Raw genomic sequence first — 8,296 nt, 5'->3', positions numbered from 1 at the left:
ATCAGCAGAGATCTGGCAATCCAAGATATCAGTGAAGCATGTAAGAAAATCGGCTGCTTTGAGGTTTGCATTTCTATAGCAACTTATTGTCCTCCCAAATTCTTACAAGTTCAGACGAGCTTGCTGAAAAGTGTAAGCGCAATCAAATTAATAAGCTTGTTTTTGCCACCTTTGCGAACTGCAGGTTGTCAATCATGGAATTCATGGATAAATCGTAAAGGGTGCGCTGGAAGCTGCCAGTAGTTTCTTCGAGCTGCCGCGAAAACACAATTTGCATCAGAAGATGTAAGAAAGTCTGTGAGATATGGCCAAGGATTCATGGATGATGGCACCAAGGACACGGCCTTTCTAAAACTTTATGCTAATCCACTTAGCCACTGGATCAAATTCGGGTCTTCGACACCAGAAGACTGCAGGTATGCCCCTGTCGTCATGTCTAATTGCTCTTCGGCTCATTGCATTCAAGTGTTTAACAACTTTCAAAAGTCTCATGACCAGAGAAAAAATGGGAAAGTATGCGGTGGAAGTCCAAAGATAGCTCTACGACTAATAGATGCCATATTAGAGAGTTTGGTTTCAGGAAATAATTATTATAAGTAAATAATTATTTATTTTCTAATTATTAGAGAATAATTATTATTATAAAATAATTATTTGTTTCTTAGTTATTATAAAATATTTATTATTAAAAAATATTTATTATTTTCCTAATTTATGTATTTTCATATTTTCACTTGTAATAATATTTATATATACCATATGTTATCATTAATAATATGTGTGAATTCTATCGTCAATATGGTATCATAGCTCTAAGCTTAACAACAACCTTTTTTTTCTTTTCTTTTTTCTTTTCTCCACAATATCTACCAGCCGCCTTCTACAATGGTTGCCGCCAACGACATCAACCGCTGGCTCCAGCCACCTTCTACAATGGCCGCCACCTACGACATCACCTGCCGACTATCTCTCACAAATACTCTTGATTCTCCTGTCTTTTGAATCCTCCTCTGTCACGCAGACGCTCAAAGATCCAAATTAGGTATAGGTCATGCATAAAGAGTATGATGCTCTTCTCCGTAATCATACTTGGACTCTTGTCCCACCTTCGCCAAACCAAAATCTTGTGGGTAATAAGTGATGTTTCGCATAAAGTATAATTCTGATGGCTCAATTGATCGGTATAAGGCTCGCCTTGTTGTCAAGGGTTTTCATCAACGCCCTGGTGTTGACTTTCATGATACATTTAGCCCTATTATTAATCCAGTAACAACTGTGAATCGGAGGTGGTGTCTTCGCCAACTTGATGTAAACAATGTATTTCTTAATGGTCATCTTACAGAGGAGGTTTATATGGCGCAACCTTCAGGTATGCACAGTGCTGAGTTTCCGAATCATGTGTGTCATTTGCATAAGGCGCTTTATGGCCTGAAGCAGGCTCCGCGCACCTGGTATTTGGAGCTTCGCGCTTTCTTGGTCTCTCTTGCTTTATCGCATCCCAAGCTGACACCTCCTTATTTGTTCATTCTCGGAATGATACTGTTATCTATTTCCTTGTATATGTTGATGATCTAATCATTACAGGGAGTGATGCTTCTTCTATTGACGTTATAGTATGTAAACTTTATGCAAAATTTACGATTAAGGATCTTGGAGCTCTTTCCATCTTATGCGGTATTGAAGTTCGCCCAACCTCAAATGGTCTTCTCTTGTCTCAGCAAAAGTATGTCACTGATCTTCTCTACAAACACAACATGCATGATTCCAAGCTAGTCTCCACTTTTATTGATGTTGGCTCTCGTCTTACTTTGCATGATGGGTCTTCTGTTGGAGTGTATACTTAAAAGTTTAGCTTTTGTACACATTTATTTTGAAATAAAGAATCACATTGGTCAAATGTTTACATTTATTTGTTAAATGTAATTGTTCAATTAATTTATATAGTAGATAACATGGAGTGTGGAGTCACACTTAGAAGATCATGTTGTCGGTTCTCTATAAATTATAAACAGTTGCTCACGACTAAGATGGAAAGGAACAAACCATCAGAATAGACGTAGTGTAATTAAGTATTAGTTTATCTTGACTAATAAATTACACTGATACACTTTAAGTGTATTGAGTAGGATCATTTAGGTAAGTTCTTTTTGTACTGACTTAGTAAAAGCACTAAGCCTTAGTTATTATGGAAGTGTGTGCTCTTAATCCTAATATAATAACAAGCATGTATATTTAATATTTATTTCTTTGACTTATCAAAGGGTGAGGTTTAGCTCGATAAATCAATATGCCCGATAAGTTGGGAAATGATATTACTTATAGTATGTGTTGTTGATTATAGAAGGAATCTGTGTCCTAGTTATCTAGGTTGAGAATGTCCCCAAGAGGAGCTCATAAGGATTGACATGTTAAACTCTGCAGGTGGACCTAGTCCAACATGACAATAAAGTTGAGTGGTACTACTCTTGTAGCTAGATATTAATTAAATGAGTTGTCAGTAACTCTCTTAATTAGTGGACATTCATAATCTTAAACACAGGGAGACTAACACACTCATGATAAGAAGAAGCCCATAATGTAATTTGGGATTGGTGCGGTAGTGCGGTAATAACTCTCCAGTGGAATGAGTTATTATCGATGAACTTGAGTTGTGTGTTCGGGGCGAGCACGGGATACTCAAGCTCATCGGAAGGCCAAAAATAATTTCTCCTCTAGGTCTCTGTTGTAGCCTCAATAAAGCCTCAAGTCCATCCAAAGAAAAGTCTATCTTGGTGTCCAAGAAGGGGTCGGTTCATTGCTTGGTGACCAAGCAATGGTCGGCCACATATTCTCTAGAAGTGGCCGACCCTTGCCTTGGGCAAGGGGGTCGGCCGCAATATTTAAATTAGGAAGGTTATTTTTGAATTTTTAAATTTCCTCATATATTTACAATTTGTAAAAAGAGATATTTTAAAAATTTATAAAATTTTCCTAATTTAAATTAGGTCACAAGATTTTAAAAGAGAGTTGTAAAATTTATAAAACTTTCTTTTAAAAAGAAATATTATTAGAGATTTTTAAATTTTAAAACTTGGTTTTAAATTTTAAAACTTTCCTTTTAATATCCACATTAGAAAAAAAAAAGTTTGTAAAATTTTATTTCTTTCTTTCCCTTTTAATAAGTGGCCGGCCACCTTGCTTGGTGCCCAAGCAAGGGGCCGGTCAAATAATTAAATATCAACAAATAGTTGTTTAATTAATAAATCAATATAGAATTGATTAATTAAAAGGAAAGAAAAAGAAAAAATTAAAAGGAAATAGGAATGAGTCTAATTTTTTATAAAACTCTTTCCATAATTTTTCGTTGGGAAACTAATATAAAAAGGGGGGAAGGGGAGGCCTTGAAAAACAGAACAATTGATATTGTGTTGTTGGAGATCATCAAGTGGTCGGCCCCTCTCCCTCTCTTCCCTTTGCTCTCTTTTGCTCCTTTGTGGTGGTGGTGCCCGAATTCTAGAGAAGGAGGAGAAGCCTTTCGGGTGGTGTTCGTCTTGGAGGATCGTCGCCCACACGACGTCCAAGAGGAGGCGAGGAATACGGCAGAAGATCTCAAGGTTTTTAGCTTACAGGGAAGAGGTATAACTAGTATTTAATTTCCGCATCATACTAGTTAATTTTTCTTTGTATAAATATCAAATACAAGAGGCATTCGATTCTTGTTTTTCGAATTTAATTTCGATGTTATGTTCTTTTTCTTTTTCCCTTGTGATTTGATTGTTCCTTTTGGTTAACCTAGAGTTATATAAGAAAATTAAATATTAACTTTCCTTAAAAGGCTTTGTCTAGTCGGTGGTGGTTGCTCCCATATCCAAGAAGGCCAAGTGTCTCACCATGCAGTACTGGAAGCGAATTTTGGAAACTAATATTTAATTGAATTTATAACCTAGGTGATTTGGATCAAACGTCTTAAGTTCCGCGGGAGATCCAAATCTAAACCTAAAAGAACATATAAGTTAAACTTGGAATCAAACGTGTTAAGTTCCGCAGGAGATACAAGTTTAACTTAAAATAACACATGGTAGCTAGGAAAGGTTCAGATCACGTACAAAATTTTTGTACAGTGGAGCCATTGGGTTTTCCGAGTAGCAACCAACATCTTCATCTTTTGATACGACTAAGTTCCAACAAGTGGTTGGAGGCTTACAATATCTTCGTATGACTCGTCCTGATATTTCCTTTATGGTCAATAAGCTTTCACAGTTTATGCATGATCCTTCAGAGACGGATTGGGGTGCTGTGAAGCGTCTACTTCGGTATCTCAATGGTATTAAGGATCTTGGCATTCGTCTTCTTGCGGATACACCTTTTACTCTTCATGGTTTCTCCGATACAGACTGAGCAAGAGATCCAGATGAACGTGTTCTACTGGTACATTTATTATTTTTCTACGTGTTAATTCAGTTTCCTGAAAATATACCAAACAACGTATGGTTGCACGCTCTTCGACTGAGACTGAATATCATGTCATTGCCTCCGCAGCAATTGAGATCCAATTGATTAAGTCACTTTTGACAGATCTGCTTCTTTCGGTTACCATGTTTGTTGTGCTTTTTACTGCTAATTTGGGTATCACGTATCTTTCAACTAATCCTGTTTTCACTCTCGGATGAAGCATCTGGCTATTAACTATCATTTTGTTCGTGATCTGGTGCAGGCCTCCGAGCTACGAGTTACTCATATTCCTGCTAAAGATCAGTTGGCTGATACACTTACAAAGTCGCTTTCTCGACCTCGGTTGTTTACTATTTGTAGCAATATTAGTGTCATTTCTGGAACACCATCTTGAGAGGGCTTATTAGGAAATAATTATTATAAGTAATAGTTATTTATTTCCTAGTTATTAGAAAATAATTATTATTAGAAAATAGTTATTTGTTTCATAGTTATTAGAGAATAATTATTATTAGGAAATACTTATTATTTTCCTAATTTATGTATTTTCCTATTTTCAGTTGTAATGGTATTTATATATACCATATGCTATCATTGATAATATGTGTGAATTTTATTATCAATACTTGGGATGAGGACAAGCTTACATGTAGGATGATCCTGTCCGAAAGTTGAATCAACGGACGCTGGGCACGTGGCGCTCTCCGAGTCACTGACGTGGATCTCCGACCGGTCGTACGGTTCTCCGGCGAACCTGCACAGAAGTTGGGCCTGGAAGGGGTTCCTGGCGGTGACCCTCCGACGCTCAAGTCAGGCAAAGCTCAACAAGGAAGTGGCTACAAGAATCGTAGAATGCGTACCTCCGTTGAAGGATGAGAGCCTTTATATAGGGCTGTGGAGAAACGGGTGCACGTATACCGAGGTGTACACGTGTCTTTAGCCCATACCCAAGTAAAGGCCTGTCAGTGAGCTTACCTGACCCCATACTGCTACAGTCCAAGCACGTCTTCGATGGGACAGCGGAACCCCCTGTCATAAGGTTGGGAGTATGACCTAGTCCTAGAGTATGATATCTGTCAGAAGATGTGCCTTGTCCTTTTCTCCTTACTCCCTTCCGGGCGTCCGACCAGCCAGCATTCGCCTTACGTCCGGCCGGCCATATATAGAGGTCCACTTGGGAGATTCTTGATAACGTGTTTTGTGGAGACTGTTAGCAGTATGCTACCTCATGTCTTTGGCCGAGCGGGCCATCCGCTTGGCCCTGCGATCCTGTTCAGTGAGCGTCGGAACCCCGACTCTGTCGGGGTGCCTTTTGCCATTGGTCATTCATCGGTCAGCCGGCCGGGAGGTCGGCCCATCCTTCTCCGGTCGACCACCTGGTCCTTTGACTTCCACGTGGCGTTGACCCCTCAAAATGGGGGTCCCCTGTTCTAACCGCCAGATCAGTGGGCATGACTGCTCGATAGATATCTGGACAGACCTTTGATAATCTCTTTGTTGAGGCCGCAGTTGGTGTCGTTCAATCGCCGGCCTACCCTCCTCGTGTTGTCTGCCAATCGACGGTGATAGTGACAATCAGGAGATGGGGACAATAGACAGAATCTTAAAGGAGTCGGTCGGTGTGGCTTTGGTTTGAGATGATAGCAATCTCTCGTGTTGTGAGTTGCCGAGCGATGATAAGAGCAGAAGAGCGGATCCACTATCGGGGCTCGGTAAATTTTGGCCGCTCTACCTCCACATGTTGGACTACATGGGCTCAGGGCTCCAAGTGTTGTTGTGTTGTGCCCTCTTGGGCCCCTTTGGCGGTTGTGGGTGTGGGTCGCTCGGCGCTCTAGAATAATTGCCAGCTTGGGAATCACTTCCTACTTTCAAGCTGACTGGGCCTCCACGACGTCGATATACTTTGTAGCCCGCTCGAGCATATTGTCGAAATCTCTCGGGGGCTTATGGATGAGTGAGCAAAATAAATCATCATCTGTAAGTCCTTGGGAAAAAGAATTTACAAAAATTTTCTGGGTGGCTAACGGGACGTTCATGGCCACTTGGTTGAATCTTTTTATATAAGCTTGTAATGCTTCCTTGGGCCCCTTGCTTGACTGCGAACAGGCTCACATTCTTCTTTTGGCAGTGGTGACTGCTAACAAAATACTAAACGAAAGTCGTTCGGAACTCTTTGAAGCTGCAAATTGACCCGATTGGCAGGCGTTTGGAGCACCTTTGCGCCGATCCAGAGAGTGTGGCGAGGAATACTCAGCACTTGACTTCGTCAGTATATTGGTGTAGCATAGCCATGTTGTCAAATTTAATTAGATGGTCCTTAGGGTTAGTCGACCCATATACTCGCTAATCGTTAGAGGCCAATAATGAGGTGGTAACTAATTGTCGAGGATTTCCTAGGAGAACTGCTTGTTGATTCGCTCGGGTGAGTCATCGAGTCGGGATGCTTGACCTTTTCACACATCCTGGTGGGCGCGCTCTCAGAAGAGGATCGTTGTGTCCTTTCAGCTCAGTCGTGATATGGGATCGATGTCCAATGATATGGGATTGACATGTTTGGTGCTTCCTGGAAGGCGCCAGTTGGCTTGTGGTTCTGCTTGCGGCCGACGAGGTCTTTCACTCAGGTTCTTTGGTCAGCTCGTTGACCAGTCGGTGACATGGCTGGGTCATTTCACGCTCAACAGTCGATTGTTGTCTCTTGTTGTTGTTGCACCATTTTTGCATCTTGTGCATTTATTAGCATCTCCAAATCTTCTTGGGTTAGCGTCACAGTGGTGAGTCATCCAACATCTTCCATCTTTTCGTTTCGGATGTAGTGGAAGTTCCTACAGATGACGCCAAATATGATTCTGTTTGAAAGCGAAGAAGATGGTAGGCTGGGAACGTGACTTTACGTTTGAATGGAAGTAGACTCCTCGTTGTCCTGCACAGCCAAGAGCATTAGTGCCGGGTCAAGAAGGGGTTTCCATTGTTGGCCCTCCGACGCTCAAGTCAGTTCTCAGCTCAGTGGAGAAGAATAGTAGAAATAAACAGTAGCTAAGAGCATGCATATAATAAAATGTTGTATACCTCCGTCTGTGGATAGAAACCCACTTTTATAGTGTTACTGTAGCGTCTGTGCACACATCTCAAAGCACATGCATATTTTCTAAAGCGTCTCAGGAAAATACAAGTCAAAAAGTATCTCTAACACGTTTCCTTAAATGAGCACACAAATCTCTAATGTGATAGACTGGAGTCTTCTAAAGTACGATTTGCATGCTGGACATGCTTTGTTGTTAGCGACAAAAACTTCCAAAAGAGTACGATGGGATATATAGATGGATCCCACTAGAAGCTGATTGGAGACCGCTTGGTAGGGACGTTCCAGTTCGATCGTACTAAATAGAGTTATTGACCTTTCCTTCACTGGATTTTCCTGTTGTCAAAGGGCTATCTTTTATTTGACCGGACATACCATCCGATTGACAGAGACGATGTGCTGAGACTTTACTATTTGTCTCTTAACCACAGTCACAAGTTTTTTGAAGGATGGTCGTTTGGATGGTTACGTCTGATCGACCTTGGAGGTCTATTCGACCAACCTCACCTAATCTATGGTCCTAAGTTTTTGACTATTTTAACTTTAACTTCCACGTCAACTATTTTTTCCTACTTTCATCTCTCTTTAGTGCCCCTATTTATCATCACATCAATCATCTATATAGAAATTAACAGATACCAATACAAACCTTAAAACTTAATTATTTTAGATATTTCTTTATGAATAAGGCATCTATTTGTTTTCTTACCAGGAGGGTCGTTTTGACTTTTGAATTTTACCCAAATAAAATTATATTTATTTCAAACACACCCACCACTTTATTTT

Source organism: Zingiber officinale, chromosome 6B (genome assembly GCF_018446385.1).
Source record: "Zingiber officinale cultivar Zhangliang chromosome 6B, Zo_v1.1, whole genome shotgun sequence".
Lineage (NCBI taxonomy): Eukaryota > Viridiplantae > Streptophyta > Magnoliopsida > Zingiberales > Zingiberaceae > Zingiber > Zingiber officinale.
The sequence above is the reverse complement of the archived record's forward strand: the minus strand, read 5'-3'. Positions refer to the sequence as shown.